This window comes from Xenopus tropicalis, chromosome 7 (genome assembly GCF_000004195.4).
Source record: "Xenopus tropicalis strain Nigerian chromosome 7, UCB_Xtro_10.0, whole genome shotgun sequence".
NCBI lineage: Eukaryota > Metazoa > Chordata > Amphibia > Anura > Pipidae > Xenopus > Xenopus tropicalis.
Window position 1 is genome coordinate 133,384,316 of NC_030683.2, and position 18,629 is coordinate 133,402,944.

Sequence of the window (18,629 nt, forward strand, 5' to 3'; positions counted from 1 at the left end):
TAAGGGTATAAGTGGGGGCAGATTGTTACCCCCAGATGCAAGCTATTAGCCGCCCTGCCTTTGCCTCCTCTCCTTCCCTTATTTCAAACTTGTTTCTTGTACCTCAACTGCCCCATGCTCACCCCCCATACCCACCCCACTTACTGGCCGGAGCTGGTGCAACTAGACTGGGAAAGCCTGAGATCCCATACAGAACATTATCATTAAGCCCAACCTCATCTTGGAACCAGTTCCTTCCTGCTCTATACACAGGTCATCTTGTGCCTTCTTGCCCCATAGTCACACCCAACACTCACTGAACTGCCTCTTCCTCAGGCTCCAAATCCTCAGTACGGGAAGAGAAGCTTGCACTCTAATGGAGCAGAAGCAGCAGATGTTCCACAAGAGACTTTGGGGAGAGTAGAAGCAGAGGATTCTCCTATGGAGAAATAGGGGGTGCAAAAGCAGCATATACTTCTAGGGAGATTGGGGGGGGTTAGAAGCAGTAGATGATCTTTCTATTGGGGTTTGGGGGGGCAGAAACAGATTATACTCCTATGGAGATTGGGGGGGTTATAGAACCAGTGGAATGGAGATTTGGGATGGGGCTAGAAGCAGAGGATACTCCTACTGAGATTTGGGGGGGGTGTAGAAGCAGCAGATTGTTCTATGGAGATTTGGGGGGGGTGTAGAAGCAGCAGATTGTTCTATGGAGATTTGGGGGGGATTTGTAGAAGCGGCAGATTGTTCTATGGAGATTTTGGGGGGGGATTTGTAGAAGCAGCAGATTGTTCTATGGAGATTTGGGGGGGGGATTTGTAGAAGCAGCAGATTGTTCTATGGAGATTTGGGGGGGGATTGTAGAAGCAGCAGATTGTTCTATGGAGATTGGGGGGGGTGTAGAAGCAGCAGATTGTTCTATGGAGATTTGGGGGGGGGTGTAGAAGCAGCAGATTGTTCTATGGAGATTTGGGGGGGGATTGTAGAAGCAGCAGATTGTTCTATGGAGATTTGGGGGGGGTGTAGAAGCAGCAGATTGTTCTATGGAGATTTGCGGGGGGATTGTAGAAGCAGCAGATTGTTCTATGGAGATTTGGGGGGGGGGTGTAGAAGCAGCAGATTGTTCTATGGAGATTTGGGGGGGGGGTGTAGAAGCAGCAGATTGTTCTATGGAGATTTGGGGGGGGGTGTAGAAGCAGCAGATTGTTCTATGGAGATTTGGGGGGGGATTGTAGAAGCAGCAGATTGTTCTATGGAGATTGGGGGGGGGGGTGTAGAAGCAGCAGATTGTTCTATGGAGATTGGGGGGGGGGGTGTAGAAGCAGCAGATTGTTCTATGGAGATTTGGGGGGGTAGAAACAGCAGATTGTTCTATGGAGATTTGGGGGGGATTGTAGAAGCAGCAGATTGTTCTATGGAGATTTGGGGGGGGGGGTGTAGAAGCAGCAGATTGTTCTATGGAGATTTGGGGGGGGGATTTGTAGAAGCGGCAGATTGTTCTATGGAGATTTGGGGGGGGATTTGTAGAAGCGGCAGATTGTTCTATGGAGATTTGGGGGGGGGATTTGTAGAAGCAGCAGATTGTTCTATGGAGATTTGGGGGGGGGGGATTGTAGAAGCAGCAGATTGTTCTATGGAGATTTGGGGGGGGGGATTTGTAGAAGCAGCAGATTGTTCTATGGAGATTTGGGGGGGGGGGGATTGTAGAAGCAGCAGATTGTTCTATGGAGATTTGGGGGGGGGGGGATTGTAGAAGCAGCAGATTGTTCTATGGAGATTTGGGGGGGCAGTGTAGAAGCAGCAGATTGTTCTATGGAGATTTGGGGGGGGATTTGTAGAAGCAGCAGATTGTTCTATGGAGATTTGGGGGGGGGGGGGATTTGTAGAAGCAGCAGATTGTTCTATGGAGATTTGGGGGGGGATTGTAGAAGCAGCAGATTGTTCTATGGAGATTTGGGGGGGGGATTGTAGAAGCAGCAGATTGTTCTATGGAGATTTGGGGGGGGGGGGATTGTAGAAGCAGCAGATTGTTCTATGGAGATTTGGGGGGGGGGTGTAGAAGCAGCAGATTGTTCTATGGAGATTTGGGGGGGGGTGTAGAAGCAGTAGATTGTTCTATGGAGATTTGGGGGGGGGGGGATTGTAGAAGCAGCAGATTGTTCTATGGAGATTTGGGGGGGGGATTTGTAGAAGCAGCAGATTGTTCTATGGAGATTGGGGGGGGATTGTAGAAGCAGCAGATTGTTCTATGGAGATTTGGGGGGGGGATTGTAGAAGCAGCAGATTGTTCTATGGAGATTTGGGGGGGGGGGATTGTAGAAGCAGCAGATTGTTCTATGGAGATTTGGGGGGGGGGATTGTAGAAGCAGCAGATTGTTCTATGGAGATTTGGGGGGGGGGATTGTAGAAGCAGCAGATTGTTCTATGGAGATTTGGGGGGGGGGGTGTAGAAGCAGCAGATTGTTCTATGGAGATTTGGGGGGGGGGTGTAGAAGCAGTAGATTGTTCTATGGAGATTTGGGGGGGGGGGATTGTAGAAGCAGCAGATTGTTCTATGGAGATTTGGAGGGGGGATTGTAGAAGCAGCAGATTGTTCTATGGAGATTGGGGGGGATTGTAGAAGCAGCAGATTGTTTGGATGGGGGGGATTGTAGAAGCAGCAGATGTTCTATGGAGATTTGGGGGGGGGGGATTGTAGAAGCAGCAGATTGTTCTATGGAGATTTGGGGGGGGGGGGATTGTAGAAGCAGTAGATTGTTCTATGGAGATTTGGGGGGGGGGTGTAGAAGCAGCAGATTGTTCTATGGAGATTTGGGGGGGGGTGTAGAAGCAGTAGATTGTTCTATGGAGATTTGGGGGGGGGGATTGTAGAAGCAGCAGATTGTTCTATGGAGATTTGGAGGGGGGGATTGTAGAAGCAGCAGATTGTTCTATGGAGATTTGGGGGGGGGATTGTAGAAGCAGCAGATTGTTCTATGGAGATTTGGGGGGGGATTGTAGAAGCAGCAGATTGTTCTATGGAGATTTGGGGGGGGGGGGGATTGTAGAAGCAGCAGATTGTTCTATGGAGATTTGGGGGGGGTGTAGAAGCAGCAGATTGTTCTATGGAGATTGGGGGGGGGGGATTGTAGAAGCAGCAGATTGTTCTATGGAGATTGGGGGGGGGGGGATTGTAGAAGCAGCAGATTGTTCTATGGAGATTTGGGGGGGGGGATTTGTAGAAGCAGCAGATTGTTCTATGGAGATTTGGGGGGGGGGATTGTAGAAGCAGCAGATTGTTCTATGGAGATTGGGGGGGGGGGGATTGTAGAAGCAGCAGATTGTTCTATGGAGATTTGGGGGGGGGATTTGTAGAAGCAGCAGATTGTTCTATGGAGATTGGGGGGGGGGGATTGTAGAAGCAGCAGATTGTTCTATGGAGATTGGGGGGGGGGGATTGTAGAAGCAGCAGATTGTTCTATGGAGATTTGGGGGGGGGATTTGTAGAAGCAGCAGATTGTTCTATGGAGATTTGGGGGGGGGATTTGTAGAAGCAGCAGATTGTTCTATGGAGATTGGGGGGGGGGGGATTGTAGAAGCAGCAGATTGTTCTATGGAGATTGGGGGGGGGGGATTGTAGAAGCAGCAGATTGTTCTATGGAGATTTGGGGGGGGGGGATTGTAGAAGCAGCAGATTGTTCTATGGAGATTTGGGGGGGGGGGATTGTAGAAGCAGTAGATTGTTCTATGGAGATTTGGGGGGGGGTGTAGAAGCAGCAGATTGTTCTATGGAGATTTGGGGGGGGGGTGTAGAAGCAGTAGATTGTTCTATGGAGATTTGGGGGGGGGGGATTGTAGAAGCAGCAGATTGTTCTATGGAGATTTGGAGGGGGGATTGTAGAAGCAGCAGATTGTTCTATGGAGATTTGGGGGGGGGATTGTAGAAGCAGCAGATTGTTCTATGGAGATTTGGGGGGGGATTGTAGAAGCAGCAGATTGTTCTATGGAGATTTGGGGGGGGGGGATTGTAGAAGCAGCAGATTGTTCTATGGAGATTTGGGGGGGGTGTAGAAGCAGCAGATTGTTCTATGGAGATTGGGGGGGGGGGATTGTAGAAGCAGCAGATTGTTCTATGGAGATTGGGGGGGGGGGATTGTAGAAGCAGCAGATTGTTCTATGGAGATTTGGGGGGGGGGATTTGTAGAAGCAGCAGATTGTTCTATGGAGATTTGGGGGGGGGGGGATTGTAGAAGCAGCAGATTGTTCTATGGAGATTGGGGGGGGGGGATTGTAGAAGCAGCAGATTGTTCTATGGAGATTTGGGGGGGGGATTTGTAGAAGCAGCAGATTGTTCTATGGAGATTGGGGGGGGGGGGGATTGTAGAAGCAGCAGATTGTTCTATGGAGATTGGGGGGGGGGGGATTGTAGAAGCAGCAGATTGTTCTATGGAGATTTGGGGGGGGGGATTTGTAGAAGCAGCAGATTGTTCTATGGAGATTGGGGGGGGGGGATTGTAGAAGCAGCAGATTGTTCTATGGAGATTGGGGGGGGGGGATTGTAGAAGCAGCAGATTGTTCTATGGAGATTTGGGGGGGGATTTGTAGGAGCAGCAGATTGTTCTATGGAGATTTGGGGGGGGGATTGTAGAAGCAGCAGATTGTTCTATGGGAGATTTGGGGGGGGGATTTGTAGAAGCAGCAGATTGTTCTATGGAGATTTGGGGGGGGGGGATTGTAGAAGCAGCAGATTGTTCTATGGAGATTTGGGGGGGGGGGATTGTAGAAGCAGCAGATTGTTCTATGGAGATTTGGGGGGGGTGTAGAAGCAGCAGATTGTTCTATGGAGATTTGGGGGGGTGTAGAAGCAGCAGATTGTTCTATGGAGATTTGGGGGGGTGTAGAAGCAGCAGATTGTTCTATGGAGATTGGGGGGGTGTAGAAGCAGCAGATTGTTCTATGGAGATTTGGGGGGGGTGTAGAAGCAGCAGATTGTTCTATGGAGATTTGGGGGGGGTGTAGAAGCAGCAGATTGTTCTATGGAGATTTGGGGGGGGTGTAGAAGCAGCAGATTGTTCTATGGAGATTGGGGGGGGGGTTGGAAATGAAATGATATTTCTTACTGTATATAATTTAGTTGGATTTAGGACAAGAAGTGACACTTTTCCCAGTAACTGACACAATTAAAAGGGGGGATTTTATTGGCTGAAACCTCCCAAAGGGGGGAAGTTCATTCGGGTCACAGGGTGCAGCTCTCGGTACCAGTATCAGAGCAGAACTGGGTGCCCTGTACTTGCACCTTGGGAACTCATACTGCACCAATAAATACCCCAACCCCATTGGCTCCTCCCCTTCTGGGTGCCCTGTACTTGCGCCTTGGGAACTCCGGCTTTCCCTTTCCATACTGCACCAATAAATACCCCAACCCCATTGGCTCCTCCCCTTCTGGGTGCCCTGTACTTGCGCCTTGGGAACTCCGGCTTTCCCTTTCCATACTGCACCAATAAATACCCCAACCCCATTGGCTCCTCCCCTTCTGGGTGCCCTGTACTTGCGCCTTGGGAACTCCGGCTTTCCCTTTCCATACTGCACCAATAAATACCCCAACCCCATTGGCTCCTCCCCTTCTGGGTGCCCTGTACTTGCGCCTTGGGAACTCCGGCTTTCCCTTTCCATACTGCACCAATAAATACCCCAACCCCATTGGCTCCTCCCCTTCTGGGTGCCCTGTACTTGCGCCTAGGGAACTCATACTGCACCAATAAATCCCCCAACCCCATTGGCTCCTCCCCTTCTGGGTGCCCTGTACTTGCGCCTTGGGAACTCCGGCTTTCCCTTTCCATACTGCACCAATAAATACCCCAACCCCATTGGCTCCTCCCCTTCTGGGTGCCCTGTACTTGCGCCTTGGGAACTCCGGCTTTCCCTTTCCATACTGCACCAATAAATACCCCAACCCCATTGGCTCCTCCCCTTCTGTAATTAGTCAGATTTACTAAGTGGGTGCAAGTTTTGGGGCCACATTGAAATCTCATAGGAGTTGTTCTTTGCACAACCTTATTTACTAAATGCTGCATTGTGGGTAAAATCATGGGGAATTGCGACAGAATTTGCGATCTGAATGCGGCGTTGCGTTAGTAAATGAGCCCCAGGGATTGATTTCAGAATATTTATTGTCCTTTCCAGCCTGGATTCCGCCACTTACCCCCTCGTGTCCAACGTCTTCTAAAGGGAATCGGGAGAGGTAAGTGTCCGGCCCTGGGGCCACTTCCTTTAACTTAATTACCCGTCGGTTTCTCATTTTGTATCGAGATAAAAACAAAGAGGGAATTGCCCTGAGTGACCGGTTCTGACCCACCGGTACCAAGATGGAAGGGGAGGGATCCAGCCTATAGACTGGGAATGGACTTACACAGTAATGGCGCCACTCAGTAGAGGATTGGGAATTACAATGTTCTTATTGGGGGGAAACAGAGCAGAACCCACGAGGGGTGGGGTGGGACTGTCTGGTTCTAAACTGGGTTTCAGAGGTCTGTCTCTCTGATTGGTTAGAATTCAACCAATCCTTGCCAGCTGCATCATAGCCCCACCCATTTACACCATCAATCTGCTCCTGACCTAATCAACTCCGCCTCCGGCATTACCCAACCCCGCCACCTGAGGCCACTGCTGATCCAGTTCTGGGTGTCAGAAAGAGAGGAACCACAGTAAAGTCCTCGGTGGAACAGGATCATCGTTTATATGGCGCCGGCCAACTACGCAGCACTTTACATTAATTACTGTTCCTAATTAATTTACATTAATTCATTATGAAGAGGGATTCATTTAACAAACAAGGGTTACAGAGTAAGAATAGGATGAGAGGGCCCTACTCACAAGAGCTTACACTCTTAACAGTAATGGTACAAGCTTCGGCAAGTGTTGTGGATGTGCCGTGTAAGAGACAGATGGGAGTCTGAGATAATTCCTAAGCGGCGCCTGTGTTGTTGATTGAAAGGCAGTGTTATTGGCTGTGAGTGGAACCTGAGGGACAGGGGAAGATGTTGTAGGAACCTGAGGGACAGGGAAGGAAGATGGTGGAACCTGAGGGATAGGGAAGGAAGATGGTGGAACCTGAGGGACAGGGGAAGATGTTGTAGGAACCTGAGGGACAGGGAAGGAAGATGGTGAAACCTGAGGGTCAGGGAAGAAAGATGGTGGAACCTGAGGGATAGGGAAGGAAGATGGTGGAACCTGAGGGATAGGGAAGGAAGATGGTGGAACCTGAGGGACAGGGGAAGATGTTGTAGGAACCTGAGGGACAGGGAAGGAAGATGGTGGAACCTGAGGGTCAGGGGAAAATGTTGTAGGAACCTGAGGGACAGGGAAGGAAGATGGTGGAACCTGAGGGACAGGGAAGGAAGATGGTGGAACCTGAGGGATAGGGAAGGAAGATGGTGGAACCTGAGGGACAGGGGAAGATGTTGTAGGAACCTGAGGGACAGGGAAGGAAGATGGTGAAACCTGAGGGTCAGGGGAAGATGTTGTAGGAACCTGAGGGACAGGGGAAGATGTTGTAGGAACCTGAGGGACAGGGAAGGAAGATGGTGGAACCTGAGGGTCAGGGGAAAATGTTGTAGGAACCCGAGGGACAGGGAAGGAAGATGGTGGAACCTGAGGGACAGGGGAAGATGTTGTAGGAACCTGAGGGACAGGGAAGGAAGATGGTGGAACCTGAGGGACAGGGGAAGATGTTGTAGGAACCTGAGGTACAGGGAAGGAAGATGGTGGAACCTGAGGGACAGGGGAAGATGTTGTAGGAACCTGAGGGACAGGGAAGGAAGATGGTGGAACCTGAGGGACAGGGGAAGATGTTGTAGGAACCTGAGGGACAGGGAAGGAAGATGGTGGAACCTGAGGGACAGGGGAAGATGTTGTAGGAACCTGAGGGACAGGGAAGGAAGATGGTGGAACCTGAGGGACAGGGGAAGATGTTGTAGGAACCTGAGGGACAGGGAAGGAAGATGGTGGAACCTGAGGGACAGGGGAAGATGTTGTAGGAACCTGAGGGACAGGGAAGGAAGATGGTGGAACCTGAGGGACAGGGAAGGAAGATGGTGGAACCTGAGGGACAGGGGAAGATGTTGTAGTAACCTGAGGCACAGGGAAGGAAGATGGTGGAACCTGAGGGACAGGGGAAGATGGTGTAGGAACCTGAGGGACAGGGGAAGATGGTGGAACCTGAGGGACAGGGGAAGATGTTGTAGGAACCTGAGGGACAGGGAAGAAAGATGGTGGAACCTGAGGGACAGGGGAAGATGGTGGAACCTGAGGGACAGGGAGGGAAGTTGGTGGAACCTGAGGGACAGGGGAAGATGTTGTAGGAACCTGAGGTACAGGGAAGGAAGATGGTGGAACCTGAGGGACAGGGAAGGAAGTTGTAGGAACCTGAGGGACAGGGGAAGATGTTGTAGTAATCTGAGGGACAGGGAAGGAAGATGGTGGAACCTGAGGGACAGGGGAAGATGTTGTAGTAACCTGAGGGACAGGGGAAGATGGTGGAACTGAGGAACAGGAAAGGAAGATGGTGGAACCTGAGGGACAGGGAAGGAAGATGGTGGAACCTGAGGAACAGGGGGAGATAATTATGGAATCTGAGGGACAGGGAAGGAAGATGGTGGAACCTGAGGGACAGGGAAGGAAGATGGTAGAACCTGAGGGACAGCGAAGGAAGATGGTGGAACCTGAGGAACAGGGAAGGAAGATGGTGGAACCTGAGGAACAGGGGGAGATAATTATGGAATCTGAGGGACAGGGAAGGAAGATGGTGGAACCTGAGGAACAGGGAAGGAAGATGGTGGAACCTGAGGGGCAGGGAAGGAAGATGGTGGAACTTGAGGGACAGCGAAGGAAGATGCTGGGACCTGAGGGACTGGGAAGAAACATGGTAGAACCTGATGGACAGGGAAGGATGATGGTGGAACTTGAAAATATACTGGACCCCAACTCCAGCCCTTATACACTGACCCTAACTCCAACTCCAGCCCTAATACACTGGCCCTGACCCCAACTCCAGCCCTAATACACTGACCCTAACCCCAACTCCAGCCCTAATATACTGGCCCTAACCCCAACTCCAGCCCTAATACACTGGCCCTGACCCCAACTCCAGCCCTAATACACTGACCCTAACCCCAACTCCAGCCCTAATATACTGGCCCTAACCCCAACTCCAGCCCTAATACACTGGCCCTGACCCCAACTCCAGCCCTAATACACTGACCCTAACCCCAACTCCAGCCCTAATACACTGGCCCCAACTCCAGCCCTAATACACTGGCCCTGACCCCAACTCCAGCCCTAATACACTGACCCTAACCCCAACTCCAGCCCTAATACACTGGCCCTAACCCCAACTCCAGCCCTAATACACTGGCCCCAACTCCAGCCCTAATACACTGGCCCTACCCCCAACTCCAGCCCTAATACACTGGCCCTGACCCCAACTCCAGCCCTAATACACTGACCCTAAACCCAACTCCAGCCCTAATACACTGGCCCCAACCCCAACTCCAGCCCTAATACACTGACCCTACACCCAACTCCAGCCCTAATACACTGGCCCCAACTCCAGCCCTAATACACTGGCCCTAACCCCAACTCCAGCCCTAATACACTGGCCCTGACCCCAACTCCAGCCCTAATACACTGACCCTAAACCCAACTCCAGCCCTAATACACTGACCCTAACTCCAACTCCAGCCCTAATACACTGGCCCTAACCCCAACTCCAGCCCTAATACACTGACCCTAAACCCAACTCCAGCCCTAATACACTGACCCTAACTCCAACTCCAGCCCTAATACACTGGCCCTAACCCCAACTCCAGCCCTAATACACTGACCCTAAACCCAACTCCAACCCTAATACACTGGCCCTGACCCCAACTCCAGCCCTAATACACTGACCCTAAACCCAACTCCAGCCCTAATACACTGGCCCTAACCCCAACTCCAGCCCTAATACACTGGCCCTGACCCCAACTCCAGCCCTAATACACTGGCCCTAACCCCAACTCCAGCCCTAATACACTGGCCCTGACCCCAACTCCAGCCCTAATACACTGGCCCTGACCCCAACTCCAGCCCTAATACACTGGCCCTAACCCCAACTCCAGCCCTAATACACTGGCCCTAACCCCAACTCCAACCCTAATACACTGGCCCTGACCCCAACTCCAGCCCTAATACACTGACCCTAAACCCAACTCCAGCCCTAATACACTGGCCCTAACCCCAACTCCAGCCCTAATACACTGGCCCTGACCCCAACTCCAGCCCTAATACACTGGCCCTAACCCCAACTCCAGCCCTAATACACTGGCCCTGACCCCAACTCCAGCCCTAATACACTGGCCCTGACCCCAACTCCAGCCCTAATACACTGGCCCTGACCCCAACTCCAGCCCTAATACACTGGCCCTAACCCCAACTCCAGCCCTAATACACTGGCCCTGACCCCAACTCCAGCCCTAATACACTGGCCCTGACCCCAACTCCAGCCCTAATACACTGGCCCTAACCCCAACTCCAGCCCTAATACACTGGCCCCAACTCCAGCCCTAATACACTGGCCCTAACCCCAACTCCAGCCCTAATACACTGGCCCTAACCCCAACTCCAGCCCTAATACACTGGCCCCAACCCCAACTCCAGCCCTAATACACTGGCCCTAACCCCAACTCCAGCCCTAATACACTGGCCCCAACCCCAACTCCAGCCCTAATACACTGGCCCTAACCCCAACTCCAGCCCTAATACACTGACCCTAACCCCAACTCCAGCCCTAATACACTGGCCCCAACCCCAACTCCAGCCCTAATACACTGGCCCTAACCCCAACTCCAGCCCTAATACACTGGCCCTAACCCCAACTCCAGCCCTAATACACTGGCCCTAACCCCAACTCCAGCCCTAATACACTGACCCTAACCCCAACTCCAGCCCTAATACACTGGCCCTAACCCTAACTCCAGCCCTAATACACTGGCCCTGACCCCAACTCCAGCCCTAATACACTGGCCCTAACTCCAACTCCAGCCCTAATACACTGGCCCTAACCCCAACTCCAGCCCTTATACACTGGCCATAACCCCAACTCCAGCCCTAATACACTGGCCCTAACCCCAACTCCAGCCCTAATACACTGGCCCTAACCCCAACTCCAGCCCTAATACACTGGCCCTAACCCCAACTCCAGCCCTAATACACTGGCCCTAACCCCAACTCCAGCCCTAATACACTGGCCCTAACCCCAACTCCCACCCTAATACACTGGCCCTAACCCCAACTCCAGCCCTAATACACTGGCCCTAACCCCAACTCCAGCCCTAATACACTGGCCCTAACCCCAACTCCAGCCCTAATACACTGGCCCCAACCCCAACTCCCACCCTAATACACTGGCCCTAACCCCAACTCCCACCCTAATACACTGGCCCAAACCCCAACTCCAGCCCTAATACACTGGCCCAAACCCCAACTCCAGCCCTAATACACTGGCCCTAACCCCAACTCCAGCCCTAATACACTGGCCCTAACCCCTACTCCAGCCCTAATACACTGGCCCAAACCCCAACTCCAGCCCTAATACACTGGCCCTAACCCCAACTCCAGCCCTAATACACTGGCCCTAACCCCAACTCCAGCCCTAATACACTGGCCCTAACCCCAACTCCCACCCTAATACACTGGCCCAAACCCCAACTCCAGCCCTAATACACTGGCCCAAACCCCAACTCCAGCCCTAATACACTGGCCCTAACCCCAACTCCAGCCCTAATACACTGGCCCCAACCCCAACTCCAGCCCTAATACACTGACCCTACACCCAACTCCAGCCCTAATACACTGGCCCTAACCCCAACTCCAGCCCTAATACACTGGCCCTGACCCCAACTCCAGCCCTAATACACTGGCCCTACCCCAACTCCAGCCCTAATACACTGGCCCCAACCCCAACTCCAGCCCTAATACACTGGCCCTAACCCCAACTCCAGCCCTAATACACTGGCCCTGACCCCAACTCCAGCCCTAATACACTGGCCCTAACCCCAACTCCAGCCCTAATACACTGACCCTAACCCCAACTCCAGCCCTAATACACTGGCCCCAACCCCAACTCCAGCCCTAATACACTGGCCCTAACCCCAACTCCAGCCCTAATACACTGGCCCTAACCCCAACTCCAGCCCTAATACACTGGCCCTAACCCCAACTCCAGCCCTAATACACTGGCCCCAACCCCAACTCCAGCCCTAATACACTGGCCCTAACCCCAACTCCAGCCCTAATACACTGGCCCTGACCCCAACTCCAGCCCTAATACACTGGCCCTAACCCCAACTCCAGCCCTAATACACTGACCCTAACCCCAACTCCAGCCCTAATACACTGGCCCTAACCCCAACTCCAGCCCTAATACACTGGCCCTAACCCCAACTCCAGCCATGACAGAATAAATACCCCGGCACTGTGTCTGTGGTGAAAGACAGCAAGGTAAGTACCCAGCCATTTTAGTAAATACTACCTCCTCCACATAAATCTCACAGCCCTGGCCTCAGAAATGGTGTGTGTACTCCTTTAAAGGAGAGCTAGAAATGTTCTATTTTAGATTGTAAGCTCTTTACCTCTGTATCTGTTATTGGTTGTATTTTTGTGTGTAATCTGTCCCTTGTGTAAGATGTTGACACTATATAAATAATCATATTTTATACTCTAATCTGTATCAGCCCTTACAGTCACACCCCCATCTCCTGATCTCTTGTGTCAGTGGCTCTGCACATGCTCAGTGTACAGCTATTGGGGAGCTTTGGGGTTGTCAGAAATGATCAAGCAGAAAACTGGGTCACAAAGAATTGATGCAACAGGGCTGATTAATAAATCCTGATGCACCACGTTCAGAGGAAATGTGTGTGGGGCACAAGGCATAGTAATTAGGGCATTAGGGGCCACTTCTATTCCCAATGGAACAGCCCAAGGAACATACAGTATGTATATAAGGATATGAAGAACCCAACCCACTAAGGCTGAGCCCCAAAGAACATACAGTAGTTTATAAGGATATGAAGAACCCAACCCACTAAGGCTGAGCCCCAAAGAACATACAGTAGTATATAAGGATATGGAGAACCCAACCCACTAAGGCTGAGCCCCAAAGAACATACAGTAGTATATAAGGATATGAAGAACCCAACCCACTAAGGCTGAGCCCCAAAGAACATACAGTAGTATATAAGGATATGAAGAACCCAACCCACTAAGGCTGAGCCCCAAAGAACATACAGTAGTATATAAGGATATGAAGAACCCAACCCACTAAGGCTGAGCCCCAAAGAACATACAGTAGTATATAAGGATATGAAGAACCAAACCCACTAAGGCTGAGCCCCAAAGAACATACAGTAGTATATAAGGATATGAAGAACCCAACCCACTAAGGCTGAGCCCCAAAGAACATACAGTAGTATATAAGGATATGAAGAATCCAACCCACTAAGGCTGAGCCCCAAAGAACATACAGTAGTATATAAGGATATGAAGAATCCAACCCACTAAGGCTGAATCCTGAATCACTGAGGGAAATGTTTAAGAGCCGCTTATTTGCTGATCATTTCCTTCGGAGCTGTACAAATCCGCACATTAGCCTCCTAAGCCTCCGCAAATTAATTTCTCAATTGAAATATCTGTCGCCCTTGCATGTTAATGGCGCCCGACGCACGGAACATCGGCCCGTCCCACAGTCATTAGGAAGAGCGGCCGGATTTATTATTTAAGAGTCAATGTTCAGAGAGAGACGTTGGGCGGCCATCTGCTCATATCCATGGAGACTGGGGGGGGGGCAGAATGATCAGCATCGCAGGAATCCGGCTCCACCTTTGCTCATAGGGAAAGTAAGTGATTCTGAATGTACCGGTCTCAGTCCAAACTCAGTGATACTGACCCAACTGGGAGAGGAACATCTCCCCAACGTCTCAATACTCACCCACAAAGGGAAGGGATTTGCCAGTTTAGCTGGAACCATGGCAACCAGTCTGACCTGCCCCCCCCCACCTGTCCAAATTCTTGTGCACCAATCACTGCTGCCTGTGGTCACACCCCCTGCCCCCAATAGTTCCACCTGTGCCCCCGCTGGGTTTTACTGCAGGAGAATGAGGAACACACTGTAATATGCACGTAAGGAGATAAAAAAAAGTTGTGGGTGAAATAATTGCCCCTCAAACTGGGGGGCAAAAGGGGATTCACTGGCTCAGCTGCTGTCTAATCCCTTTATTCCTCGCTTTCTGGGCCTAACGCTCCTTCCACTAGCGGTGAGTGGAGTTTTTGCCAGGGATGGATTCGCTAAAAAGTCACCAAGAAAAATTGTCGCTGAGACAAAAAGTTGCCTCAAAAAATTGCCCATTGACTTTAATGTATTTCGCTAATTTTTCACCGTTTTGCGAATTTTTTTGCAGTTTGGCAAAACTTTCAACAGAGTTGGACTGATTGGCTGATCACTAACTGTGATTAATGTCAGTACAATGGTACCTGGGGGTGCAACAAGGGTCCCTTCTACCCTCTCACCATTTGCTGCTGTGACGGGAGGAGGCGGGGCGGCAGGGCGGGGCCTCAGAGTCGCTATAAAGGAAATCATTGGGAAATAAAGAATCAGTAATGACGGAACATGGAAATCGGTACAGTCAGCTGATCTATCAGGCGACAGGGACGGTTATTATTGGCCGTCACTGTGGTGCCCCCTTACAGGGTGTAGCAGAACTAGAAGAATCCACACGGAGATGCAAGACTGCAGGGTAGAACTGATTGGTGGCTGCATGCTCCTCCCCTTCCTGTGGGCACAGTGCAATGCTGCACGATGGAACAACATTACCGTATCATTGCTGTAAATAAGCTGCAAACCATGAGTTATTGAACCAATGATGCTGAGCCGGGATAGCGCCGAAAAGGAAGACGGTGGCAAGCATGAAAGTGACACTTTTCTGAGAATATTAAAGGGAAACTAAACCCCAGAATGAATACGTAACCAACAGACAGTTTATATTATGCTAAGTGGCCTATTAAAGAATCTCCCCAAACTGGAATATATATATCAGTAAATATTGCCCTTTTACACCCTTTCCCTTGAGCCGCCATTTAGTGATGGACTGTGTGCTCCCTCAGAGATCAGCTGACAGGAAGTGATACAGCTGTGTGCTCCCTCAGAGATCAGCTGACAGGAAGTAATACAGCTGTGTGCTCCCTCAGAGATCAGCTGACAGGAAGTGATACAGCTGTGTGCTCCCTCAGAGATCAGCTGACAGGAAGTGATACAGCTGTGTGCTCCCTCAGAGATCAGCTGACAGGAAGTGATACAGCTGTGTGCTCCTTCAGAGATCAGCTGACAGGAAGTAATGCAGCTGTGTGCTCCCTCAGAGATCACCTGACAGGAAGTAATACAGCTATGTGTTCCCTCAGAGATCCCCTGACAGGAAGTAATACAGCTGTGTGCTCCTTCAGAGATCCCCTGACAGGAAGTGATACAGCTGTGTGCTCCCTCAGAGATCCCCTGAGAGGAAGTAATACAGCTGTGTGTTCCCTCAGAGATCCCCTGACAGGAAGTAATACAGCTGTGTGCTCCCTCAGAGATCACCTGACAAGAAGTAATACAGCTGTGTGTTCCCTCAGAGATCAGCTGACAGGAAGTAATACAGCTGTGTGTTCCCTCAGAGATCACCTGCCAGGAAGTGATATAGCTGTGTGCTCCTTCAGAGATCACCTGACAGGAAGTAATACAGATGTGTGTTCCCTCAGAGATCCCCTGACAGGAAGTGATACAGCTGTGTGCTCCCTCAGAGATCCCCTGACAGGAAGTAATACAGCTGTGTGTTCCCTCAGAGATCCCCTGACAGGAAGTAATACAGCTGTGTGCTCCCTCAGAGATCCCCTGACAGGAAGTGATACAGCTGTGTGCTCCTTCAGAGATCCCGACAGGAAGTGATGCAGCTCTAACTGTAACAGGAAGTAGTGTGGGCTGAAAAGACAGAACTCTGTCAATTCATTGGCTGATGGGGCCTAGCATGTATGTGTGCCTTAGCGTGTTTGGGTGCACTGTGAATCCTATGATCCCAGGGGGCGGCCCTTAGTACATAAAATGGCAGTTTTCTATTTAGGATTAGCCAATAGCACATACAGCTAAATAAGTATATTGTTTACATATGAGCTGTTTGTGCAATACGTACATTGTTTGGGGTGTAGTTTCCCTTTAACGCTGCTCCCCCCCACACGCAGGGCTCGGTGAGGGATCCCATTCATTCTCTATTTATCCTTTTCCCGCTGAAAGCCTGGAATTCATTTTCCCAGAAGCTCCTGGCGGAATTGTGCTGAGTCTGAGCAGCTGATAATTCCCCGGCTCTATCAGGAACGATGGTTATCAGGCACGTAGCGCCGGCAGCCTCTCCTCCATTTGCCTTTATCTCCCAACCCAGCGAGTGCCGGACCCGGGACTGGGATATTGCTGCTGTCAGCGCCATTCCCTGCTCCTTACACTATTCATTATTGTGCTTTGTGCCCCTCACTCCTCATATTGATGCTCTTTAATCAAGCCGCCATAATTAGTGCCCGGCCGGGGACCCGTCTTCCCCTAAGGAACTGTAGCACAGTAGGTGGTACTGGGACTGGTATCAGTGAGGGTTCTGTAGGGCTGGTGCTGTTATGAGTATGGTACCAGTATGTGATGGCACAGTAGGTGGTACTGGGACTGGTATCGGTGAGGGTTCTGTAGGGCTGGTGCTGTTATGAGTATGGTACCAGTATGTGATGGCACAGTAGGTGGCACTGGGACTGGTATCGGTGAGGGTTCTGTAGGGCTGGTGCTGTTATGAGTATGGTACCAGTATGTGATGGCACAGTAGGTGGTACTGGGACTGGTATCGGTGAGGGTTCTGTAGGGCTGGTGCTGTTATGAGTATGGTACCAGTATGTGATGGCACAGTAGGTGGTACTGGGACTGGTATCGGTGAGGGTTCTGTAGGGCTGGTGCTGTTATGAGTATGGTACCAGTATGTGATGGCACAGTAGGTGGTACTGGGACTGGTATCGGTGAGGGTTCTGTAGGGCTGGTGCTGTTATGAGTATGGTACCAGTATGTGATGGCACAGTAGGTGGCACTGGGACTGGTATCAGTGAGGGTTCTGTAGGGCTGGTGCTGTTATGAGTATGGTACCAGTATGTGATGGCACAGTAGGTGGTACTGGGACTGGTATCGGTGAGGGTTCTGTAGGGCTGGTGCTGTTATGAGTATGGTACCAGTATGTGATGGCACAGTAGGTGGTACTGGGACTGGTATCAGTGAGGGTTCTGTAGGGCTGGTGCTGTTATGAGTATGGTACCAGTATGTGATGGCACAGTAGGTGGTACTGGGACTGGTATCGTTGAGGTTTCTGTAGGGCTGGTGCTGTTATGAGTATGGTACCAGTATGTGATGGCACAGTAGGTGGTACTGGGACTGGTATCAGTGAGGGTTCTGTAGGGCTGGTGCTGTTATGAGTATGGTACCAGTATGTGATGGCACAGTAGGTGGTACTGGGACTGGTATCGGTGAGAGTTCTGTAGGGCTGGTGCTGTTATGAGTATGGTACCAGTATGTGATGGCACAGTAGGTGGTACTGGGACTGGTATCGGTGAGGGTTCTGTAGGGCTGGTGCTGTTATGAGTATGGTACCAGTATGTGATGGCACAGTAGGTGGTACTGGGACCGGTATCGGTGAGGGTTTTGTAGGGCTGGTGTTGTTATGAGTATGGTACCAGTATGTGATGACACAGTAGGTGGGACTGGTATCAGTGAGGGTTCTGTAGGGCTGGTGCTGTTATGAGTATGGTACCAGTATGTGATGGCACAGTAGGTGGTACTGGGACTGGTATCAGTGAGGGTTCTGTAGGGCTGGTGCTGTTATGAGTATGGTACCAGTATGTGATGGCACAGTAGGTGGTACTGGGACTGGTATCAGTGAGGGTTCTGTAGGGCTGATGCTGTTATGAGTATGGTACCAGTATGTGATGGCACAGTAGGTGGTACTGGGACTGGTATCGGTGAGGGTTCTGTAGGGCTGGTGCTGTTATGAGTATGGTACCAGTATGTGATGGCACAGTAGGTGGTACTGGGACTGGTATCAGTGAGGGTTCTGTAGGGCTGATGCTGTTATGAGTATGGTACCAGTATGTGATGGCACAGTAGGTGGTACTGGGACTGGTATCGGTGAGGGTTCTGTAGGGCTGGTGCTGTTATGAGTATGGTACCAGTATGTGATGGCACAGTAGGTGTTACTGGGACTGGTATCAGTGAGGGTTCTGTAGGGCTGGTGCTGTTATGAGTATGGTACCAGTATGTGATGGCACAGTAGGTGGTACTGGGACTGGTATCAGTGAGGGTTCTGTAGGGCTGGTGCTGTTATGAGTATGGTACCAGTATGTGATGGCCACAGTAGGTGGTACTGGGACTGGTATCAGTGAGGGTTCTGTAGGGCTGGTGCTGTTATGAGTATGGTACCAGTATGTGATGGCACAGTAGGTGGTACTGGGACTGGTATCAGTGAGGGTTCTGTAGGGCTGGTGCTGTTATGAGTATGGTACCAGTATGTGATGGCACAGTAGGTGTTACTGGG

At 51.0% G+C, this 18,629-nt stretch overlaps 1 protein-coding gene across 1 annotated transcript in view; it reads left to right on the plus strand.

The window, feature by feature from the left end:
- lrrc4b (leucine rich repeat containing 4B) overlaps positions 1-18,629 on the plus strand; it is a 106,678-nt gene that overhangs the window by 35,385 nt on the left and 52,664 nt on the right. The window contains exon 3 of the mRNA XM_031904760.1: positions 6,142-6,199. The gene's annotated coding sequence lies outside the window, so the exon portion shown is untranslated. The remainder of the gene's footprint in view (positions 1-6,141; positions 6,200-18,629) is intronic.